This window comes from Mus musculus, chromosome Y, assembly GCF_000001635.26.
Source record: "Mus musculus strain C57BL/6J chromosome Y, GRCm38.p6 C57BL/6J".
NCBI lineage: Eukaryota > Metazoa > Chordata > Mammalia > Rodentia > Muridae > Mus > Mus musculus.
The window spans coordinates 25,214,848-25,241,145 of record NC_000087.7 but is presented as its reverse complement, the minus strand read 5'-3'; the positions used below and the strand labels follow the sequence as shown (position 1 = coordinate 25,241,145).

Sequence of the window (26,298 nt, the reverse complement as noted above, 5' to 3'; positions counted from 1 at the left end):
ACTGGAAATCATTTGTCTTAAAGCCAGTAGATTACTCCCACCTTCTAAAATCTCCCTTCAAAGTACTTGGTATTCCGTGAACGCATGCGCAGGGTGTATTCAGCCAATCAGCACAGTCCTTTGGTGAGACCTATTTGCTCCAGCTGGCATCACAAAGGATCCTCTGAGTCTTCTGTCTGGGTGTGGCCCCTGACAATGTTTTTTTTTTTTTTTTTTTTTTTTTTTTTTTTTTTGCCATTGAGGAGCTAAGCACAGAAGGGTGCGGTTTGGAAGGTGTTCTCCTCTTAGATGAGCTGTAAGTGATAGTCTGCCCTGATCAGGGTTGTTGGACAGTTAATCGAGGTGTGACAGGGTGGGGAATCTCAGGCCCAGGAGCCCACTATGTGAGGAAAAGCCTCCTGATCGCCATTTTCTGTGGAATCTGAGGGTGAATGGAAGGTGGAGGACCATATTCATGGAAGAGGATCGAACAGGTCAGGGCCATAGAGAATTGGGAACCCTTGGAAGAGAAAAGCTTGGGGCCTGGGGATAGGATCAGAGAACCAGCTGCAGGACTGTGGGTCAGGGAACAGGGAGCCATTGGTGAGATGCCTTGGCGATTGTCCTGTGTGATATTCAGGATCCCTTAGAAACACACTGAGGATTCCTCCCTCCTCATTGTCTTCTCTATGGTGTGTTCCTTTAGTATAGACTGTATGAACATTGCAGACAGTAGAATGGCATAGGAAGATGAATGAAAAGAAGAAGAGGAGATAATTGTAAGAGATTCATAAGTCATTGGGGATGGATTCTGACCACAGATCTTTCTGTCTCAGTCTCCCATGTATTGGGATTAAAGACTTGCACCACCAAGTTCAGCTTTTTCTCTCAGTTTAGTTTCTGTAGGATGGGATCTATCTTTGTAGTTTCAGCTGGCCCGGCTTGGCCTGGCCTTGAACTTACAATCTTCAGATGTTTGAAATCCTCGGCTTCCCCAAATCCCTAATTTCTCCAATATAAGGTCTTTCTGTGTGGGTGGTGGTGGTAGTTCATGTTTTTTTGTAGACTTAGTGGTGGATCTTTTTGATATGAATATACAGTTACCATGTTCTTTATCTTTCTGGATAGAACTGTGAGTTTACGTTAGACTGAGATAAACTGGTAAACAGAATTGCTGATGTTTTGTTTAAAAATATTCTGTGAGAGATAGGACCAAAATTCAGATACCTCAAAGGTTAAAGGATGTTGCTCATCGTTTTTTGGGAGGAGGGGAGGACTCATATGTTGAAGGTTGGCCAGTTTTTGTCTCTTTTTAAACTGAGAAATGGCAGACTAATAATTTAGGTTCTAAAGGAGGTTTTTAAAGAAGTGAGTTAAAGAAGTTTTTAAAACAAGTTGTGAGGGAGAGGGACATGATAAATGGGATACACGGAGGAAATGGTACGGGTAAGTGTATATATATATGCATCACCATATTGAATATGTACACAGAACTCTCTGATAAAGGCAATTGATTAAAAATATACATGTTAAGTAAAAAAAGAAATGATCTTTCATTGAGCTAAAATAATTATTTGATTTTTTGTTATTTTTAATTATTTAAATGATAATTTTTAATCAGGTAACTAAGTTCTTTTTTTTTCCTTTTTATTTTTATTGTTTTTTTTTTTAAACTAAGAAGACTACTGAGTTCTTATGAGAAGAATGGCTCTTAAGAAATTGAGGGTGATACCAAAGGAAGGTTACTTATTACTTTTGGACTTTGATGATGAGGACGATGACATAAAAGTTTCAGAGGAGGCTCTTTCGGAAGGTATCGCATTTCCAGTATTAATTGTGTCCTGCAGTTCATTAGACTTTACCTAGTCACCTGAAATGGAAGAAGTCTTTGTTAAGAGTTTACATATACTTCATTTCTAATTTTACCTATATCTCTCTATTCCTATATACAAGGTTTTGCAGCACATAAACCTACTCTTGGAACTATATCAGCATATGTTGAGAGAGAAGAACTTTCTTGATTTCACCTCAAGAAAAGACATGAACATTGTTCGTATAATATGTTTGCCAAACATGAATTTATTTCATAAAACTTGCAAATAAATTATTTCCTTTCTTTTTCTATTATAACTTTTCCTTATTTACATTTCAAATATTATCCCCGTTTCTAGTTTCCACTCCAAAAAATCTCCTGTCCTCTCCCCTCTCCCCCATCTCCCCAACACATCATCTACCAATTCCTAACCCAGGTATTCCCCCATACTGGGGCATAGGATCTTTACAGGAACAAGTGTCTCTCCTCCCATTGATGCCTGACTAGTCCATCCTCTGCTACATAAGAAGCTGGAATCATATATCCCATTATTTGTTTTCATTGATTGGTGGTTTAATCCCATGGAATTGTGGGGTACTTGTTAGTTCATGTTGTTTTTTCTTCTAGGGGCCTGCAAACTCCTTAAGCTCCTTAGGTATTTTCTCCAGCTCCATAATTGGGGACCCTGTGCTAAGTCCAAAGGATGTCTGTGAACATCCACTTTTTTATTTGTCAGGCATTAGCAGATCCTCTCAGGAGACAACTATATCATTCTCCTGCACCCAATCCCTTGTTGGCATCTTCAGTAGATTTGGTGGTTGTATATGGGATGGATCCCTAAGTGAGGCAGTCTCTGTATTCTTTTATTCTCAGCTCCAATCTTTGTCTCTGTAACTCCCTCCATGATTATTTGGTTCCCCATTCTAAGAAGGAACGGCATATCCACACTTTGGTCTTCCTTCTTCAGTTTCATGGGTTTTGCACATTTTACCTTGGTTATTCTGAGCTTCAGGGATAATATCCACTCATCAATGTGTGAATATCATGTGTGTTTTTTGTGATTGGGTTAACTCTCTTAGGAAGATATCATCCAGATCCATCCATTTGTATAAAAATTTCATGAATTCATTGTTTTTAATAGCTGTGTAGTAATTCATTAAGTAAATGTGCCATATTTTCTATATACATTCCTCTAAAGAGAGTCATCTGGGTTCATTTCAGCTTCTTGTTATTATACAAAAGGCTGCTATGGACAAAGTGAAGCATGTTTCCTTATTACAAGTTTGAACTTCTGGGTATAACCTTATCAGTTTTATGAGGTCCCATTTGTCCATTTTTAATCTTATAGCACAAGACATTGGTAGTATTTTTTTTCAAGAATATCCCCCCTTTGCCCATGTATTCCAGGCTATTCCCCACTTTCTCCTCTATAAGTTTCAGTGTCTCTGGTTTTATGTGCAGTCCCTTGATCGACTTAGACTTGAGCATTGCACAGGGGATGAGAATAGATCAATTTACATTCTCCTACATGCTAACTGCCAATTGAACCAACACCATTTGTTGAAAATGCTGTCTCCTTTCCACTAGATGGTTTTAGCTCCTTTGTCAAAGATCAAGTGACTAAAGGTTTATTTCTCTGACTTCAGTTCTATTTCATTTATCTACCTGTCTACCACTATACCTGTACCATGTAGTGTTTATCACAATTGCTTTGTAGTGCACTTTGAGGTCAGGCATGGTGATTCCACAAGAGGTTCTTTTATTGTTGGGAATAGTTTTTCCTATACCAGGTTTTTGTTTTTTGTTGTTGTTGTTGTTGGTTTTTTGTTGTTGTTGTTGTTGTTGCTTGTTTGTTTTTTTCAAATTCCAGGAGAATTTGTAAATTGCCCTTTCTAACTCAGTAAAGAATTGAGTTGGAATTTTGATGGGGATTATATTGAATCTATAAACTACTTTTGGCAGAACAGCCATTTTTACTATATTAATCCTTCCAATCCATGAGCATGGGAGTTCTTTCCATGTTCTGAGATCTTGTTTCATTTCTTTCTTCAGAGACATGAAGTTTTTATCATATATATCTTTCACTTTCTAATTTAGAGTCACACCAAGCTATTTTATATTATTTGTGAGTATTGTGAAGGGTGAGTTTTCCCAAATTTCTTTCTCATCCTCTTTTTCCTTTGAGTAGAGAAAGGCCACTGATATGTTTGAGTTAATTTTATATTCACCTACTGCACTGAAGTCATATATATGGTTACGATTTCTCTGGTGCATTTTTGGGTCACTGATACATGCTATCATATATTCTGGAAATAGTGATATTTTGACTTCTTCCTTTCCAATTTCTATTCATTTGTTTTCCTTTTGTTGTCTAATTGCTCTGGTTAGGACTTCAACTACTATATTCAATAGGTATGAAGAAAGTGGGCAGCCTTGTCTAGTCCCTGATTTTAATGAGATTGTTTCATTTAGTTTAATGTTTCCTACTCGTTTGCTGTCTATTGTATTTTTTTTTTATGTTTAGATATGGGCCTTGAATTCCTGACCTTTCCTGGACTTTTATTATGAATGGGTGTTGTGTTTTGTCAAATGCTTTCTCAGCATCTAATGAGGTGATCATGTTGTTTTCATCTTTGAGTTTGTTTCTATAGTGGATTAAGTTGACAAATTTCCATATATTAAACCATCCCTGCATTACAGGGATGAAGTCTACTTGACCATGATGGATGATCGTTTTGATGTATTCTTTTATTTGGTTTGCAGTGATTTTATTGAGTATTTTTGCTTCGAAATTCATAAGGGAAAATGGTCTGAAGTTTCCTTTCTTCATTGTGTTTTTGTATGGTTTGAATATAATTGTAATCTGGCTTCATAGAACAAATTCAATAGTGTTCCTTCTCTTTTGATTTTGCATATTAGTTTGAAGAATTTTGGTCTTAGGTCTCCATGTGTAAGACCCCGAAGATGGACCTCCTCTCAAGTCCAGTAAAGTCCCGGGATGAGCTGGCCAGCACCCCAATGACTTGAGAGAAATCGATACCTGATGCAAACTGCAAGAGTTTTTATTATCAGCTAGCTAAGGACAAATTCCTTCCACTGTGCAGGGCAGGGGCGTATGACTCTGAGATGTGACAGAAGAAGGTTTTTATTAGCTAGCTGAGGAATTGGGATGAGTTGGGAGGAGAGTTTGGAGGAGTTGGGAAGAGATGGGAGGAGTGTTCTTCTCTGCCCAGATGTCCTTGTCAAAACTCCAATTTTGAATCTCTAGCTGTAAGGCTCAGAAACCAAAAGGATTTTTGGTGGCTGTAGAGAACATAGAGTCTCTTTCTGGCTGTATTTTTATAAATCAGGGAAAACAATCTTGGAGAATGTCCAGGTGCTTTACCTTCCAGGGAGAAACGCTCTATGTTGTGGTCTCACATTTCCCACTCCTTCTAGTACATAGTTCTGATCTTATAAGTTAGAAAATTAAACCTCTGGCCCAGCTGCCAAACAAAGCCAACATGAGGTCACAGCTTTAGGATATGTAAGATTGAGAACCTCAGAAGCCCATTGAATGAGACAAAAGAGCCTCTTGCCATTGGGAGGAGGGAGGGAGGGAGGTTCCTGTGCAGTGCCCACTGTGTGTGAGCAGTGCCAGGCCAGTGGGCCATGGCAGGCTGGATGCCAGAACTGGGCACATACTGGAGGTGTGGCAGCAGGGCTTGTGAGAATCATCAGGGAAAGTCCTTTTGATCTGAGTTCAAGTTTGACAGAATGGTGGCACCAGACCAGGACAGGTACTCCTGTTTGAAATTTATGGGGCACCAAGATGGTTTCTGGTTCGTATGCTTTTTGTTTTTTTGTTTTTGTTTAAGTTTTTTATTGTGTTTCAACATTTCCAAGGCATCTTTTCTGACCAGTTGTAGGTCCTTCAAGTGAGCTAGTGGGAGTTCTGAAAAAGAAACATGAGGGTCAAACATTCCACCTGCTTCTGTTAAAGGGGGGTGGTCCCCAGTTGAGGAGTTCGAATGGTGTAAGTTTAAATTTCCCTGTGGTGTTCCATACTCAGAACAAGGTGAAGGGAAAAAGAGCTGCATAATCTTTTCTGCAGGTCTCTAAAACCAATTTAGTCAAGGTTTCTTTTAATGCTCTATTCATGTGTGTTTTTGAGCTTTACTAAAGTTTCTTTTATGAGTGTGGATGACATTGCATTTGGCGTATAAATGTTCAGAATTGGGAATTCATTTTGGCAAATTTTAACATTGATGAATATGAAGTGTCCCTCCTCTTTTATTTTTTTGATAACTTTGGGTTGAAAGTCGAATTTATTTGATATTAGAATGGCTACTCCAACTTGTTTCTTTGTAACATTTCCTTGGATAATTGTTTTCCAGCCTTTTACTCTAAGGTAATATCTGTATTTGTCCCTGAGATTTGTTTCTAGTATGCTTGGTCTTGCTTAAACATCCTGTCTGTTATTCTATGTTTTTTTATTGGTGAATTGTGTCCGCTGATATTATGAGATATTAAGGAAAAGTAGTTGTTGCTTCCTGTTATTTTTGTTGTTAGAGTTGGAATGTGATTCATGTAGCTTTCTTCTTTTAGGTTTGCTTCAAGATCAATTTCTTGGTTTTTCTAGAGTGTAATTTCCCTCCTTATATTGGAGTTTTCCCATTATTACCCACTTGATGGGCTGGATTTGTTCGAGCATATTGTGTAGATATCGTTTTTTTTTCACAGAATACCTTGTTTTCTCAATCTATTGTAAAATTTTTTGATGCATCTAGTAGCCTTGTCTGGCATTTCTTTTCCCTTAGGGTCTGTATGACATCTGCCCTGGATATTATGGCTTTCATAATCTCTGGGGATAAGTTAGGTATAGTTTTGATAGGATTTCCTTTATAAGTCACTTGACCATTTTCCCTTAGTGCTTTTAATATTCTTCTTTTTCTTTTCTTTTTTTTTTATTATGCATTTGGAGTTTTGATTTCTATATGATGGAAGAAATTTCTCTTGTGGTCCAAACTATTTGGAGTTTTGTAGGCTACTTGTATATTCATAGGCAACTCTTTCTTTAGGTTAGGGAAGTTTTCTTCTATAATTTTGTTGAATATATTCACTGTCCCTAAATTTGAAAAACTTACTTGTCATTGATACCTATTATCCTTAAGTTTTGTCATCTCCTTGTGTCCTGGATTTTCTCGGTGTAAATATTTCCTTTCTAAAATCTCTTCCAAAAATTTACATGGAGAGTTTTTCCAGATAAATTCAAATCGATAGTACTTTATTAACTATTACTTATATAGAATCCTTTCAAATGTTTCTGTTTTCTATTGTTAATACAGTATAGAGCCCAGCATTTGATAAAAATGAGAATATATCGCCTCAAGCAGAAGCAGATGAAGATATGGGGTAACATTTTCAATATTTTTTGCCAGCTCAATAGATTACTTCATAAGTAGTGTTTGTATTACCTTCACTGGAGAAGTAGATTCAGGAAGATAGCAATACAAATCAGACACTGCTATATGTTGAGTTCAAGCCCAGCTTGAGGTCCTTCAGACCTTGTGATAACAAACACATAGCAACTAGTATAATATGACCACCTGCCTGAGATCTTCCAAGATATACACACAAAGAAAAGGAGAAAAATCATGAAAATAAGAGGGGGACCATCTGGCAAGAACAAGGGTCTCAGCAAGAGTGGGAGAGTAATGAATAAACTACTGTGGGTGTAAATGTATGAATTGGTAAAAGTAAAGGATACAAGATCACTTTGATACTCCACCATGTAATATATACATATACATATATATATATATACATACATACATATATATATCTACACATACATATACATATGTATATATATGTATATATATATATATGACATTTGTTCTTAACCAAACATTATATATTTATTATAAATAATTAAAAGAAAGTTCTTTTTAAAGTTTTGTGTGGGTAAGAAAAATGCCTACCAGTCCACTATATTTCTTGCATTAATTTTTTTATTTTCCTTTCTTCACAGAGATGAAGTAGACAGTATGTTGGATAAATCTGAAGGTATGTGTTTTTGGAGGTATTTGCCTGTTTTTTAAAGAGGTCAGAAGAGGGCATCAGATTTCTAGACTGTATAGCAAAAGGGGATAATTTTGGGTTCACAGTAATTGTAGTTTCCTTTAAAACACATATGAGATAACTTCTCAGCAAACATTCAGAATGCAAGATTAGCTGAAGATGTAGCTCAGTGGTAAATCACCATTTAAAAGTGATGAGTTTCATCTTCAGTGGCAAAAATAAACAAACAAAAACAAACAAAGAAACAAAACAAAACAATAACAATAAAAACCCCAAAGAAACCAACAAATGCACCAAATTAACAAAAATCCTACCAAACAAGCAAAACACAGTTATAAGTCTTGCAAATGAAATGTTAGGTTGTCCAGTTTGCCAAATTAACTGCAAATTGTAAAATGAGCAAGAAACCCAGTTTGCTCTTGTAAGGAAACAAGCAAAACCAGCAATAAGCATTTTAGGAGCCTAAACTTAGGCATGATTAGAGAATAAAAAAAAATATACAGTGGCTACCACAAGAGAACAAACCTCTCAGAGGGGCTAGAGAGATGGCTGTTTTGGTAATGTGCTTTATTTGAAAGTATATAAATTAAGGAGGGGGTCTTAAATCGGCTTTAAAAATGCAGGCTGCAACCCAGTGAAAAGTAGTTGGAGACAGCTTGCTGGCTAGCCAGGCTAGTGGCATTGGTGAGCTGCAGATTCAGAGAGAACCTGTCTCATGTTTTAAATTTGGGCAGTCAGAGGTGGTTCATGCCATAATCCCAGCAGTTGGTAACCAGGGTGAGGTCCAGGACTACAACCCTGCCTTGAAAAAAAAAAAAAGGAAGTTGGAATGTGATTGAGAATGCAGCAAATGTCTATTTGTCGCCCTCTTATGCATACTTATACTGGAATGTATATACATCAGTTTTTTACAATACTCTTTATCTGATTTACACAATCCATTAAAATGATGGTTTTTGTCTTTTTGTTTTTTCTCTATGAGCAAATTGTCAATATTAAGAAAGTGTTATAATTTTGTAATCTCCGCTGTATAGTACAAAGAAACATCTTTCAAGAAAAATGATCAGCACACCTTAAAAGACACAAAGGACAGGGATGGAAAGATGGCTTAGAAATTAAGAGCACTTGTTGTTCTTGGACAGAACCAAGTTTTAGTTCCTAGGACCCACACAATGGCTCAAAACCATTTTTAATTCTATATCCATGGGTTTTGGAATTCTCTTCTAGTTTCTATGTGCACCACACATGCATGTTTATAAACACAAACATGCAAAAACAAATTACTTAAATAAATAAAACAATTGAAAATTACAAACAACAGCACCTTCATCTGAAACAAAGTAGGAGAGTCTTGTTTGGGGTCCGTTTTATTTTAGCTTTCAAGTTAGTATTGTAAACTTGGAAAATGGAAAGCCTCTGGGTAGTAGTGGCAGCTAAAATACTACCTCCTTTTTGCTCTTCAATGACAGACGACTGATTGAGCCTTTCTCACCCTTAGTACACATGTGCAAACACTGCCAATCAGCAAGGGCCTTGGCTGAGATTGTTTTCCCGCTATCCAAACCCTGTTACCCAGTATGCTTTGTGGTAGTCATCAAGCCGAGTTCTTGTGGAAGCATGGTAGGGAGAAGTCTCAGTAGAGGTAGTCAATTGTCTGTTGAAAGATGATTAATACTGTTTGAGCTGGGGGCCTGTGTGGGGAAGAAGGTGGAGGGGTGGAGGTGTTACTTTAGGAGTAAGGAGAGGAGGTGACCCTCACTGGACTCAGGAAGGTACTGCTTCCAGGCTCACAATCAACTTTTCCCACTTAGTTCTCTGCTGAGAAAAACAGAGAACTTCGCTAAGGGCAGGGGTTTGAACAGAATTATCTTCTAACAGAAAGCAGGAAGGCCAGGGAATTGGAGACCCTGGAAGTCTTCTTGGGGCTTGGGGAGGTGAGGAGTGAGTAAATTGGAAGTCAGTTAGTGGAGCCAACAGACTAAAACCTTCTTTTAGCTGCTGCTGCCTGCCAGGAATTCATTAAAAACGAACTGAAAACCAGTCTTCATTTACCTCTACCTGTTGTTAAAATGGCAGATTCCCGAAATTTCTATGTATAGGCTCCAATTGCCTCAAAATACAGAGGCTCCTCTCAGCCTCAGAAGTGCTGGGACTTCAGACATAATTCAGGCCAGGTTGTTGTTATTTATTTGTTGTTTTGGTTTAGGACAGTAAGCTCTAACTCTATATCTCAGGATTGTCTGAAACCTCACCTGCAGCTTTGACTGGCCTTGAAACTGAAGTCCCCAGCCTTACAAATGTACCTGGGCCTGAGGAAATATGTGTTCTTTATTTTTTATATTTAAATTTTTGTTTGTTTGTTTGTTTGTTTGTTTGTTTTTTATTCATTTTTTCCTTGTTGAAGATTGAAACCAGAGCTTCTTGCTGTAGCAGTAAAATATTTGTCCAGCCAGAAAAACTTTATATTTTAGATCTGCTTTAGATTTGTATTATGATGAAAAAAATTGAGGAGCTTGGTTATGATAAAAGCAACCATGATTTCATTTGGAGATTGAGATGCAAACACATTTACTCTAATTTATCAAAACGCTAGCAACAATGGGACCAAAATTTAGATCATCCTGTGATTGCATATAAACCCACTTGAAGTCACAGTTAAAGCCATCATATTAGGTGTGTGTGTGTGTGTGTGTGTGTGTGTGTGTGTGTGTGTTTATTTACATTTCAAATATTAGTCATTTCCTGGTTTCACCCCAGAAATTCCCTTTACCATTCCACCCTCCCTCTGCTTCTATGAGCATGTTCCCCCACCCACCAACACCCATGTCCCTGCTCTGGTATTTGCCTACACTGGGACACCAAACTTCACATGACCAAGGACCTCTCCTCTCACTGATGTTTGACAAGGACATCCTCTGCTATGTATTTAGCTGGAGCCATGGTCCCCCTCTTTGTTTGCTGGCTTCGTCCCTGAGTGCTCTGGGGGGAGGGGGGCGGTCTGCTTGGTTCATATTATTGTTCTTCCTGTAAGATTACAAACCCCTTCAGCTCCTTCAGTCCTTCCTCTAACTCCTCCACTGTGGACCCCATAATCAGTCTGATTGTTGGCTGTGAGCATGAGCCTCTGTTTTTGCCAACCTCTGGCAGAGCCCCTAAGGGCACAGCCTTATTAGGCTCCTTTCAGCAATCATTTGTTGGTATCCACAATAGTGACAGGGTCTGGTGTTTATATACGGGATGGATCCACAGGTGGGGCAGATTCTGAATGGTCGTTCCTTCAGTCTCTGGCCTGCACTTTGTCTCCATATTTCCTCCCAGTAGTATTTTGTTCCCCATTCTGAGAAGGACGGAAACATGCACACTTTTTTTCTTCCTTCTTAAGGTTTATGTGGTCTGTGAATTACATTTTGGGTATTCTGAACTTTTAGGATAATATCCACTTATCAGTGAGTGCATACCATATTTTTTCCTTTGGGATTGTGTTACCTCATACAGGATGATATACTTTAGACCTATCCGTTTGCGTGTGAACTTCCTGAAGTCATTTTTTCTTTATGGTCACTATACATTTTTATCACTATTTCTCTATAATACAGCTTGAGGTCAGGGATGATTCCCCCTGAAGTTCTTTTATTGTTGTGAATAGTTTTACAATATCCTGGATTTTCGTTATTCTAAATGATTTTGCATATTGCTCTTTCTATCTTTATAAAGAATTAAGTTTGAATATTGATGGAGAGGGCATGGAATCAGAGCTTACTTATGGCAAGATAGACATTTTTACTAAATTATTTGGGACACCAATCTATGGCCATGGGAGATCTTTCCATCTTCTGAGAATTTCAATTCTATCTTCAGAGACATGAAGTTCTTGTCCTACAGAACTTTGACTTGCTTTTTTCGTGTCACACCAAGTTATTAAAATATGAGACTATTGTGAAGAGTGTTGCTTCCATAACTTCCTTTTCAGCCTGTTTATCCTTTGAGTAGAGGAAGGCTACTGATCTATTTGAGTTAATTGTATATCCAATCACTTTGCTAAAGTTGTTTCTCAGGCTTAAGGGTTCTTTAGAGGATTTTTTTGGGGTCACTAAATATACTATCTTATTACCTATTAATAGTGATATTTTCATTTGTTCTTTTCCAATTTTTAACTTTTTGACCTCTTTTTGTTGTCTATTTAATCTGGCTAGAACTTATAGTACTATAGTGAATAGGTAGGGAGAGAGTGGGAAGCCTTGTCATATATTAGTGGGATTGCATCGAGTTTCTCTCCATTTATTTTGATGTTGGATCCTGGTTTGCTACTATGTTTAGTTATGGGCCTTGCTTTCTGAATCTATCCAAGACTTCATCATGAAGGTGTGTTGATTTTTTTTAAATGATTCCTCAGCGTCTAATGAGATAATACTGTGTTTTTTTCCTTGAGATTCTTTACATATTGGATTACATTGATGGATTCCCATATATTGAACCATTCCTGTATCCCTGGGATGAAGCCGCTTGATCATGAAGGATGATCATTTTGATGTGTTCTTGGATTGTGTTTAACAGGATGTTATTGAGTATTTTTGCATCAATATTTATAAGTTAAATTGGTCTGAAGTATCCTGTCTTCATTGGGTTTTTGTATGGTTTGGGTATAAGAGTAAATGTGGCTTCATAGAACAAATTAAGTAGTGTTCATTTTCTTTTGTTTTTGCATAATAGATTGAAGATTGTTGGTATTGGTGTTTCATTGAAAGCCTGATAGAAATCTGTACTAAACCCATCAGATACGGGGCTTTTTTTTTTTTTTTTGAGGGGGGAGCTCTTAATGACTGCTTCTATTTCTTTGGGGATTATGGGAGAGTTTACAGGGTTTATCTCAACCTGATTGAAATTTAGTACCTGACATCTGTCTAGATAATTGTCCAATTCATCCAGATTTTCCACTTTTGCTAAGTTACAGGCTTATATAGTAGGATCTGATGATTTTTTTGGATTTACTAAGTATCTGTTGTTATGTCTCCCTTTTCATTACTGGTTTTGTTAATGTTGATATTTTCCCTGTGCCCTGTAATTAGTCTGGCTTATGTTTTATCTATCTTGTTGACTTTCTCAAAGGTCCAGCTCCTAGTTTGTTTGATTTTATGTTATAGTTCCTTTGTTTCCACTTGTTTGATTTCAGCCCTGAGTGTGATTAGTTCCTGCCTTCAACTCCTCTTGGGTGAATTTCCTTCCTGTTATTCAAGGGGTTTTAGGTGTGCTGTCAACCTACTACTGTATCTTCTCTCCAGTTTCTATTTAGAGGCATTCAGAGCTATGAGATTCCCTTTAACACTGCTTTAGTTGTGTTCCACAACTTTCGGTATGTAGTAACTTCATTTTTTTTTTAAACTCTAAAAAGTCTTACATTTATTTTTTTTTTTATTTCTTCCCTACCTGATTTATCACTGACTGGATTTTTGTTCACCTTCTACGTGTACATGGGTTTTCAATTATTTATATTATTATTTCAGATCAGCCTTAGTCCTTGGTGATTAGATAGGATGTATGAGATTATTTGGATATTTTTATATCTGTTGAGGCATGTTTTGTGACTGATTATATTGTTAATTTTGGAGAAGGCGTCATGAGGTGCTGAGCAGAATGGACAATTTTTGTTCTAAAATAAAATGTTCTATAGATATCAACTAATGTATTTGTTTCATAACTTCTGTTAGTTTAACTGTGTCTTTTTTTAATTTTTCTTTCCAGGATCTTTCCATTGATGAGGAGGGTTGTTGAAGTCTTCTGCTATTATTGTGTGTGGTGCAATGTGCATTTTGAGCTGTACTAAAGTTTCTTATATGAATATGGATGCCATTGCATTTGGACTATAAATGTTTAGAATTGAAAATTCATCTTGGTAAATTTTAACTTTGATGAATATGAAGTGCCACTCCTTGTCTTTTTTGATAACATTGGGTTGAAAGTCAAATTTATTTGATATTAGAATGGCTACTCCAAATTTGTTTCTTTGGAACATTTGCTTAGAAAATTGTTTTCCAGCCTTTTACTGTGAGGAAATGTCTGTCTTTGTCCCTGAGGTTTGTTTCTGGTATGCTGGGTCTTGCTTACACATCCAGTCTGTTTGTCTATTTCTTTCTAATTGGTGAATAGAATATGGTGATATTAAGAGATACTAAGACAAAGTCTTTGTTTCTTCCTGTTATTTTTGTTGGAATTTTGTTCATGTAGCTATCTTCTTTTAGGTTTACTTCAAGATTAATATCTTGCTTTTGCTAGCATGTGATTTCCCTCCTTATATTGGAGTTTTCCCTTTATTATCCCTTGAAGGGTTTGGTTTGTTCAAAGATATTGTGTAAATATTGTTTTTTCACGGAATACCTTGTTTTCTCAATCTATGGTAAAATAGTTTTACTGCATATTATAGCTTTGGCTCTTATTTCTGCTCTCTTAGTGTCTGTATGATATCTACCGTGTATCTTATGGCTTTCATAGTCTCTGGGGAGAAGTTAGGTGTAATTCTGATAGGAATTCCTGTATATGTTACTTGACCATTTTACCTTACTGCTTGTAATATTCTTTCTTTCTTTTGTTCATTTGGTGCTTTGATTAATATATGATAGCAGGGATTTTTGTTTTTGTTGTTGTTTTTCTGGTCCAAACTATTTGGAGTTCTGCATGCTTCTTGTATGTTCATGGACATCTCTTTCATTAGGTTAGGAAAGGTTTCTTTTATAGTTTTGTTGAAGATATTCACTGGCCCTATAATTTGGAAATCTTACTTCTCATCTATACCTGTTATCCTTATGTTTTTTCTTCTCCTTGTGTCCTAGATTTCCTGGATGTACTTAATTTTAATTAATTTTTAAAATCTGTTTCAAAAACTCAAAATGGGCAGTTTTTCCAAAGAAATTCAAATTGATAGTACTTTATTAACTATTACTAATATTGCATACTTTCAAATGTTTACATTTTCTATTGTCAATACAGTAAATAATCCAGCAATTGGTAAAGATGAAAATATATCGCCTCAAGTAAAAGGAGATGAAGACATGGGGTAATATTTTCAATTCTTTTTCTTTTTTTCTCTTTTTTTTTCTTTCTTTTTTTTTTTTGCCAGTTCAATAGAGTACTTCAAAAGTAGTGTTTGTGTTACCTTCACTGGAAAACTAGATTCAGGAAGATCAGCATTTCAATGTCAGATGCTGATATATGTTAAGTTCAAGCCCAGCTTGGGATCCTTTAGACTTTGTGATCACAAACACATAGGAACTCATACAATAGGACCACCTGCATGTGATCTTTGACACACTCAAAGAAAAGGAGAAACATCATAAAAATAAGTAGGGGACTATCTGGGGGAAAAAAGGGTCTTGGCAATTGTGGGAGAGTTATGAATAAACTCCTTGTGGGGTGTAAACGTATGAATTGTTAAAAGTAAATAATTCAAGTTCAAGTTGGTAGTCCACCATATATTTTATATGCATATGACATTTGTTCCAAACCAAACATTATATATTTATTATAAAAAATTAAAGAAGGTTCTGTGTAAAGTTTTGTGTGTGGTAAAAAAAAATGGCCTACCAGTCTACTATATTTCTTGCTTTAATTTTTTATTGTTCTGTCTTCACAGACATGAAGTAGGCAGTATGTTGGATAAATCTGGAGGTATGTGTTTTAGAAATATTTCCCTGTTTCTTGAAGAGGCCAAACGAGGGAAACAGATCTCTATAGAACCTATAGCATAGGGGGATAATTGTAGGCTTCACAGAAATTATAGTTTTCGTTAAAAAATACACACAGATAACTTCTCATCCAACATTCAAAACTAAAGATTAACTAAAGATGTAGCTCAGTGGTAAAGCACCATTAAAAGTTATAAATTTCATCTTCAGTGGTGAAAACAAAAACAAAAACAGAAAACCAGCAAAAAAAAAACAAACCCAGCAAATTAAAAAAAAAAAAAAAAAAAAGCACCAAAGAAACAAAACACAGCAATAAGACTAGTAAATGAAATGTCAGTTCGTCCAGTGTGCCAAATTAGCTGCAAATTGTAAAGTGAGCAAGAAAACCAATTTGCTGTTGTAAGGAAACAAGCAAAACCACCACTAAGCATTTTAGGAGCCTAAACTTAGCCATGATTAGAGAAATAGAAAAAGAAACCAAACAAACAAAAAACAAACAAACAAAAAATTGCAGTGTCTATAGCAACAGAACAAACCTTGAAGAGTGGCTAGAGAGATGGCTGTTTTAGTAAAATGTTTTTCTTGAAAATAAAAGTGGGGGCCTAGAATCCACTTCTAAAATGCAGGCTGCCAACCAGTGCTGAGTAGGTGGAGACAGCTTGCTGGCTAGCCGAGGTAGTGGCATTGGTTAGCTGCATATTCAGAGAGAACCTATCTCAAGTTTTAAGTTGGGTCAGTCAGTGGTGGCACATGCCTTAATCCCAGACGTTGGAAGGCAGAGGCAGGGAGATTTTTGATTTTGATGCCACCCTGGTATACAGGGTGAGTTCCTGGTTAACCAGAGCTATACAGATAAACCCTGACTTGAAAAAAAAAACTGAAAATGAAAAAGAAATTTGGAATATAATTGAGAATAAAACAGATGTCTATATCTGGCCTCCTTATGCACCCATATACTGAAATGTATACACTCCATTTTTATCCTGAAACTATTTATGATTTACACAATCCATTAAAATTATGGTTTTTTTGTTGCTGTTTTGTTTGTTTGTTTGTTTGTTTTTCTGTTTCTGGAAATAGACAACATTAACAAAGTCATTTTTTATACTCTCCATTATATAGTAAAATTAAACATCTATCGTGAGAAATGGTCCAGCACACCTTAAAACACACACAGGATAGGAATGGAAAGATGGCTTAGAAATTAAGAACACTTGTTGCTTTTGTACAGAACCAAGGTTTAGTTCCTGGAACCCACATAATTCTCAAAATCATTTTTAATTCTAGATCCAGGGATTTTGGCATCCTATTCTAGTTTCTAGGGGAACTAGTCATACATGTTATATAAATACAAACATGCAAAAACACTTTAGTTTTAAAAAAAAAACCAAAAAAAAAAAGAAACAAAAAAACAAAACAAACAAACAAAAAAAAAAAACAATTTAGAGTTACACAGAACAGTCCCTTCATCTGAAACAAAGTAGGAGAGTCGTCTTTGGAGTTCATTTTATTTTAACTTTCAAGTTAGTATTGCAAACTTAGAAAATGGAAAGCCTCTGGGTAGTAGTGGAAGTTAAAATACTACCCGCTTTTTGAAGCTTTAATCACAGATGACTGAAAGAGCCTCTCTTACCCTTAGTACTCATGTGCAAACACAGCCAATCAGCAATGGGCTTGGCTGAGATTATTTTCCTGCTGTTCAAACCCTGTTACCCAGTATGGTGGCTACAAAGAGTTCTTGAGGAAGCAAAATTCTTGAGGAATCATGGTAGGATGAAGTCTCAGTGGAGGTAGTCAATTGTCTGTTGGTTAATCCTGGTTCAGCTAGGGGTCTGGGTGGGGATGAAGGTGGAGTTTTGGAGGTGTTTCTTCAGGAGTAATGAGATTAGGTGACCCTCACTGGACTCAGGAAGTTGCTACTTCAAGGTTCACAATCGACCTTTCCCACTTAGGCCTCTGCTGAGAAAAACTGAGAACTTCACTGTAAGTGCAAGAGTTTGAACAGACTAGCTCCTAGCAGAAATCAGGAAGGCCAAGGAAATGGAGACCCTGAAAGTATTCTTGGGGACTGGGGATGTGAGGTGTGAGTAAACTGGACTTCACTTAGTGGATGAAACAGACAAAACCCTCTTCTGTGCAACTGCTTCCCACCAGGAATTTATTAAAAAGAAACTGAAGACCAGTCTACATTTTAACGTGTTGTGAAAATGCCACATTGCCGAAATTTCTATATATAGGTTCCAAACTGCCTCAAATACTAGAGGCTTCTCTCAGCCTCAGAAGTGCTGGGAATTCAGACATAATTCAGACCAGGCTGTCTTTATTTATTTGTTGTTTTGGTTTAGGAAAGTAACCTCTAGCTCTATATCTCAGGATTGTCTGAAACCTCAATTGCAGCCTGGACTGGCCTTGTACCTGAAGTCCTCAGCCTCAGAAATGTAATGGGGCCCGAGGAATCATGCCTTCTTTATTTTTTATATCTAAATTTTGGGGGTTTTTATTTTTCATTCCTGAAGATTGAAACCAGAGCTTCTTGCTGTAGCAGTAAAATATTTGTCCAGCCAGGAAGAATTTTATATTTAAGATTTGTCTTAGATTTGTATTGTGATGAAAAAGGTTGAGGAGCTTGGTTGTGATAAGAGCAACTATGATTTTATTTGGAGATTGAGATGCAGACACATTTACTCTAATTTATCAAAAAACTAGCAGGAATGGGAAAAATTTAGATCATCCTGTGATTAGATGTAAACCCACCTGAAGACACAGTTAAAGCCATCTGTGTGTGTGTGTGTGTGTGTGTGTGTGTGTGTGAGTGTGTATTTATTTACATTTCAAATATCAGCCATTTCCTGGTTTAATCCCAGGAAATCCCTATTCCATTTGACACTTGCTTTGTTTCTATGAGCCTGTTCACTCACCCACATACTCCACCTCCCTACCCTGGCATTTGCCTACACTGGGGCATGGAGCTTTCACAGGACCAAGGACCTCTCCTCCCACTGATGTCTGACAATACCATCCTCTGCTCTATATGCCGCTAGAGTCATGGGTGCCCCTCTTTGTTTGGTGGCTTAGTCCCTGAGTGCTCTGGTCTGTCTGCTCGGTTCATATTGTTGTTCTTCCTGTAAGGTTGCAAACCCCTTCAGCTCCTTCAGTTCTTCCTCTAACTGCTCCCCTGGGGACCCCATGATCAGTCTGATTGTTGGCTGTGAGCATCAGCCTCTGTTCTTGCCAAGCCCTGGCAGAGCCTCTCAGGAGACAGTCATATTATGCTCCTATCAGCAAGCACTTGTTGGTATCCACAATAGTGACTGTGCCTGGTTTCTGTATATGGGATGGATCCAAAGGTTGGACAGAATCTGGATGGTCATTCCTTAAGTCTCTGCCCTGATCTCCACATTTCCTATCAGGAATATTATGTTCCCCATTCTAAGAAGGACTGAAACACCTACACTTTTGTCTTCCTTCTTCTTCAGCTTCATGTGGTCTGTGAATTACATTTTGGGTATTCTGAGCTTTTAGGATAATATCCACTTATCAGTGAGTGCATACCATGTTTTTTTTTTCCTTTGAGATCACACAGGATGATATATTTTAGATCTCTCCATTTCATGAAGGCATTGTCTCTGTACCATTACCATACATTTTTTTAATCACTATTTCTGCATAATACAGCTTAAGGTCAGGGATGATTCCCCCTGAAGTTCTTTTATTGTTGAGAATAGTTTTGGGATATTCTGGAGTTTTGATATTCCGAATGGTTTTGCATATTGCTCTTTCTGTCTCTACGAAGAATTGAGTTTAAATTTTGATGGAGAGTGCATGGAATCTGCAGATTGCTTTTGGGAAGACAGCCATTTTTACTAACTTAATCTATGACCATGGGAGACCTTTCCATCTTCTGAGATTTTTCAGTTTCTTTCTTCAGAGACTTGAAGTTCTTGTCATAGAAATCTTTCACCTGCTTGGTTTGAGTCACATCAAGGAACTATAATTTGTGACTTTTGAAAGGTGTTGTTTCCATAATTGCCTTTCATCCTGTTTATCTTTTGAGTAGAAGAAAGGTACTGTTTTGTTTGAGTTAATTGTATATCTAGCCACTTTGCTGAAGTTGTTTTTCAGGTTTATGGGTTCTCTGATGGAATTTTTGTGGTCACTTAAGTATACTATTTTATTATCTGCTAATAGTGATATTTTGATTTATTCCTTTCCAGTTTTTATTCCTTTGACCAATTTTTGTTTTCTAGTTGCTCTGTCTAGAACTTGTAGTACTATAGTGAATTGGTAGGGAAAGAGTAAGAAGCCTTGTCTAGTCCTGTCTTGTCTTATTTTAGTGGGATTGCATCAAGTTTCTTTCCATTTAATTTAATGTTGGCTTCTGGTTTGCTTCTATATTTAGGTATGTGCTTAAAATTCTTAATCTATCCAAGACTATTATCATGAAGGTTTGTTGATTTTTTTTCAAATAATTTCTCTTCATCTAGTGAGAACTGTGTGTGAATTTGCTTCAATATATGTGTGCATGTTTGGATGTGTGTGTCTGTGTGTGTGTGACAGATACATATATATGTATCTGATGAATCCGATAGTTTCATAACTTCTCATTAGTTTCACAGTGTCTCTTTTTCATTTCTTTTTTTTCCAGGACCTCTGCGTTGCTCAGAGTGGGGTGTTGAAGTTTCTCACTATTATTATATGGGGTACAATATGTACTTTGAGTTCTAGTAAAATTTCTTTATGAATTTGGTTGCCCTTGTATTTGGAGCATAGATATTCAGAATTGTGAGTTCATCTTTGATGAATTATCCTTTGATAAGCATGAAGTAACATTACTTACCTTAAAAAACAAAAAAAAAGTACTTTGTGAACCTCCTCTTTTCACAGTAGGCCCTCTTGACTACTGAGGCTTTTTTGTAACAGCTTTGAAGGAATTTTAAAAGGAAAAAAAATAGATGTAAACAATTTCACAGTTCCATGTACTCATAGCTAAGTGATATGTATACAAAATTCTGTACATGAAACATATTTTCATTGATCCAGTGCTAATTTTATATTAAGTCAGTTTCTTTTCTAGGAGTCTTCTGTGCTTCCTTCTTTATATGGCACAGTGCAAAACTGAATTCTTTAATGTAACCCTTATAACTTATTTTTAAATTTTATGTTATGGTTATTGTTTTTTTTTTCTTTCACGTGTGTATGTGCACAACTAGTGTGTCTTGTACCTGAGGAAGCCAGATGAAGGCCTTGAATCCCCTGAAACTGAAGTTATAGGTAGTGAGCCACCTTGTGGGTTTTGGTACTCCAATCTCAGAAAGCTGGAAGGGAACCAGTGCTCTTAACTGCTGAATCATCTCTCCAATCCCTTCATTGGTTTTTTTTTTCTTTTTATGAAATGAATTATGTAACTGTAAGTGGAAGACAACTTACTAAACAATGAGAGAATGATACTCAGATTCTAAAGTATCTGTTTTAAATTATATGTAACTGAATGCTAAGTGAGCTTTCTCAGAAGACAGTAACTTGTCTTTGAGATATGGTGTCATTATGTAGTTCAGGCTGGCCTGCATTTTCCTATTTAACCTATGCAGTCTTTACACTGGAAATCTCCTGCTTAAGCTTCCAATACTAGGATCATACACACAAAAAAAAACATCTTTACATGGCTTACTAAACAATGCTCCTAATACCTATTTTTGGACTTATTTATGTGTATTAGTGTTTTGCTTACAGTTATATATGTGCACCACATGTGTACCTGTTGTTCAGATATCAGTTGATTATTTCAGATACCTGGAACTGGAGTCAGATAGTTGTGAGCCACCATATGAGTGCTAGACACCAAACCTATGTCCTTTGCAAAGAACAGGAAGTACTCTTAACTGCTGAGCCATATCTCTACCCCCATGAAACAATATTATATTTTAAAAAATAATATTTTGCTTCTTTCAAGTTACCCATTTTACCAAATTATTTTTTTTCAACTGAAGGATTTGCTCTATTTAGAGGAGGCAGAATAATCATTTAATAATCTGATTTTGTCTAGTACTATGTATGGTGAGAATATTAAACATGTACACCGAAATATAGCTTCATCCTAGTTACTGAAAGCTAACTGTGCATGCTAGAAAGGTACTAAACATTTTCTGAAGCATTACAATTTTCATGAACTGCAGCAGTTACTGATCAAAAGTTCCTACCATAATTTTCTTCAAGTGTTTTTTTAAAGGATATGTTCTGAAATATAATTACCAATTCACTTTAGAAATAATTTTATTTTGATTAAAAAAAAACTTGGAGATCATTGTTTTAAACATAGATTTTAACATTTTTATCTATTTTTATTTATATAGGTATTTTGCCTATAAGTATGTCTGTGAGTCATATACATATGTACCTGGTGCATGCAGAATTTAGAACAGGGCATCACATCCCCTGGAACTGGAGTTGGAGATATTTGTGCACATTATGTAGGTGCTAGGAATCAAACGCAGGTTTGATTCTGACAGGGTCTCATTTGTAGCTCTGTCTGTCCTGGAACTCAGTATGTTGACCAGGTTAACCTGGAACACACAAATATCTCTCTGCCTTTTCCTCCAGAATACTAGGATTAACATGGGAACCAATATGACCGGTTGCCCTCTTATTTTAATTGAATATTTTAAACAATGGGTCTAACAGTTCCACAGTCAAGTTTGTTCTTTCAGTTGCATCATCTTTTTTAGATTTGGAAAAGAATTAGCCTTTATTAAAAGTGTTTCCTTATGAAGAATTAAGTATACTTTTGATCCTTTGTTTTGTGCATTTGTTCTTTTGAAAACTGTTCTTGAAGCTCAAAATTATTTTCCTTACAGAAATTAAAATTCAGATAAGATTAGATATTTCTTATCCAAAATACATGGACTGTTTTTTTCTATGTTGTGGAACATTTCTGTAGACTTTACAGGTTGAACATCCTTCATCTGAACATACCAAACCCTAAGTATTCTAAAGTATGAAGCATGTTTGTGATATCTATCATTTAATTTTAAGTTTCCATAGCATTATTGAATGAAATTTATCTATATCTATTTTTACTTGAATACATGGAATCATCTAATTTTTCTTCAAAATGACTCTTTATTTTTAATATAGATGACATTTATAAGACGCTTCACATAAAGAGAAAATGGATGGAAACTTATGTCAAAGAATCTTTCAAAGGCAGCAACCAGAAATTAGAAAGATTTTGCAAAACGAACGAACGAGAGAGGTAGAGTTGTTATATTTGTAGGGTCAAATGTGTATCATTTTAAAAATTATATGTGGCTGAAGTTTAAAAAAAATATATCATGTCTGATTCTTTAGTAAAAATGTGTGGCTTTGATTTTGTCTAAACAGTTAACCCTATAACATCATGCCTTCAAGCAAACTAAATCTAATTCATAGAAATCTATGAAAATTTTATTTTCTGCTTTAAGTCAATGTTAATGAGATTTAAATTTTAATTTACATTCATTGTGGAAATACAGAAGTCTTGCACATAGTCTTAGGAATGTAATTTATGGATTATTATGTTTAACAATATTCAAAAGGAACAACTACAATTACATATGCAGACAATTTGTATATTTTAGTTGACATGTTTTGCACTGTCTTTACTAAGGCAATGTATGAAAAATAAATTAGAACTTATATTTGGTAGAAAATAATGAAAAAAAAAACACATTGAAATATAATTAAATTTTGTACATGTATATATATATATATATATATATATATATATATATATATATATATATATATATATACATATATATATATGTGTGTGTGTGTGTGTGTGTGTGTGTTACGTGTGTGTTGTGTGTGTTTATATTTCTTTAATTTTGAAAAGCTAAAACGTAAATGAAAACCTCTCTGATAATATGTTAGCGGAAAAATCTATAATGATTTCCCATTAGATATTTTATACTGCTATTTTTCTTTTTATAGTATGAAATGTTCAATTGAATTTGTTCTGAGTGTTCATTTTCATATTGGTATGAAATGTGCCTGCTTTTGTTACTGTGCTTTACAGGAAGAACATCAACAACAAATTTTGTGAGCAGTATATAACTACATTTCAGAAGTCTGATATGGATGTACAGAAATTCAATGAAGAAAAAGAAAAATCAGTGGTTGGTACCATAAAAAAAAACTTAATATTTAACCTAGTATTACTAAGTAGGAATGGAACAACTAGCCTTGAGTTGAGCATATGAAACTAAATTAAGTTCCATTATCTATCTATCCTTGCTTCTGTTCTAGTCTTACTGAGATATAAACTATTGATTGCATACTATATCAATGAAAACGACTAGGCATTTTATGGTATACCAGATCATAAATTTTCAAGAGGCAGACATTTGCAGAAAGATCAAGAGATGATTACCAGTGACTACAAAAAAAAAAAAAACAAAAAACAAAAAAACAAAAAAACAAAAAAACCACAATATATCAGAGTTCAAAGAAGAGAGAAAGCTTATTTATTGGTTTCACCTGGACTCTGTTGTTTATATTAAAAAACCAACTCAATTTGGTAAATCAGTTCTTACAGTCCTAAATTTAGTAAAGATTTAGTAACAACAGAGGATGGAAACAAACAATCTCAACAGCCCTGGAAGAATTTTCCTGTGGAAGAATATCAGCAAACAATTTTAGATCACGTCTCCATTACTCTACCTGTAGAGTCATCACCTGGTTTCTAAGTAAGATCTGAGACAACGATAATCATATTAACTATTTTATTTTATTTACTGGTTAATAGTTTGGAAAGTATTCAATTTGAAAGGAACAGCAAATTCATTCTTGCCTCAGAAGGCATTGAGGAACCTGCCATTATGAGTCAGTTCTGGAAAGAGATAGGAACTAAAGATAAATAATAAATACTCCAATTGAAGACAGTTTTTAAACATTGGACTCTGGATGACATTTCAAGGGAAAGTGATCATCCCTGTAAATAAGGAGTCTAAAGACAGAACAGCAGGGTACTTCAAAATTTGTAATTCTGCATATGGCAGCTGGTGAGAGGGAGCCAGTAAAGGAAGAGAACCACTGGTAGAAAGAAAACTACCATGAGTGAAGGAAAGTTTTAAAGAAGAAAAGATCCCTAAATGTGTCATATGCTGCATGTGGGCCCAATAAGATTGATTTACAGGGCTGGAAGATGGTTTAATTGGTAATCTTTCTCCCGTGTAGGCATGGAGACCCCAGCTTATATTCCCTGCATTGGGATGAATGCCCACACCACCACCAACAACAACAAAATAAACAACAACAAACTAGCAACACTAAAAACAAACCACCACCACAACAACAAAAAAAAGTTGGTGTGGTTGTGAGCATTTTAAAACAACCAATCTCAGATTTAGTTCAGAGAAAAGAAGATCTCCAGATCTTTGTAGCCACCAGGTGTAGCATAAATGATGAGCTCTAGGTTTAGTGAGATTCTGTCTCTGAAACAGTACTGTGAAATCAAAGATGACACCCAATATTAACCCTTTGTCTCCAAATGTATGCAGGTGCACTTTTTTTAAAGATAAGCATTGCAAATTAGAGGTAATTTTACTTAATTATGATGATTTGAGTTCAAATGTGAGGTAAAAAATTGATCACAGTGAATAAAGGGCAAAACAGGATTGTAGTAGCCCAAGGTGAAAAGGTGTAAAGGGCTTGTCTTAATTTTTTTTAAATGCAAATTATCAAGGTTGTGCGCAACCCTAAAGAATACAATGAGAACTTTATGTTACTACTTCTATATGTTGCTTGAGATTGGAATCTAGAGAAAACCAATCTAAGCTTCCAAGACTAGGATTTTACCGAGTTCATGTATACATGGTGCATGCCTATAAACATAAGAACTTGGGAGGCTAAGGCCAGTCTGTGCATTATGAAAAACTCTTTCACATTAAAAAAAATTCCTACCCCACAATTGGTAGCATAATGTTATCTCATATTATTGTAAATATATATATATATATTTAGTAAATAGTTGTTAAAATTTTAAATCAGTTGGAAAACTATTCCTTTTAACTTTCATATAGAATTATTTTTGCTTACATAAATGTTTTAGTATTAGATATACATTTAGTGTTTTATTGTTAGACTGCCATGCATGTTGCATGGCAGTAACAACAAAAATAAACAGAATTGTTATACTAATGTTTTCCTTTTACATTTGTAGAATAGTTGTCAAAAAGAACAACAAGCATTGAAACTGTCCAAATGTAGTCAGAACCAGACCCTGGAAGCAGTTAAAGAAATGCATGAGAAGTCCATGGAGGTATGTTGCACATGGTCCATAAAATGACCTTAGGAATCTAAATATGTTTTAATAATCATAAAGTTTTAACTACTTATTATTTTGAATTATTTCTTACTGAAATGACTGCTATTATCCATAAAATCCTAATGGCTTTGTATGAATTATTAAAGATATAAAATGATAAAATGGGAATTTGACCTCAGATGTACCTCATACTTTAATAACACTATAATTATCCTGCTTTATTAAACATAACCCTAACACTAACCCTAATCCTAATCCTGACCTTAACCTTTACCCTATACATCATCTGCACAGAATCTTTCATATTTGTATCCTTGGGAATTTATTTAATAAGAGGTACTTTTCTGTTTTAGGTTTTGATGAACTTGGGGACCAAGAACTAAGATATGCTTTTTGGTGTAGATGGTGAACTGAGAAAAAAAAATGTCTATGTTTGAAAGAGCCATCATGGAGAATAATCTGAA

The 26,298-nt window shown here is 35.6% G+C and overlaps 1 pseudogene across 1 annotated transcript; it reads left to right on the top strand.

Annotated features, from left to right (window-relative positions):
* The first annotated feature begins 239 nt into the window (after positions 1-239).
* On the top strand, positions 240-26,298 carry Gm20857 (predicted gene, 20857; annotated as a pseudogene). Its single transcript, NR_038297.2, has 9 exons — positions 240-295; positions 1,658-1,792; positions 7,120-7,186; positions 7,806-7,840; positions 15,480-15,514; positions 22,663-22,780; positions 23,585-23,684; positions 25,730-25,828; positions 26,188-26,298. The product of NR_038297.2 is annotated as a predicted gene, 20857 (transcript).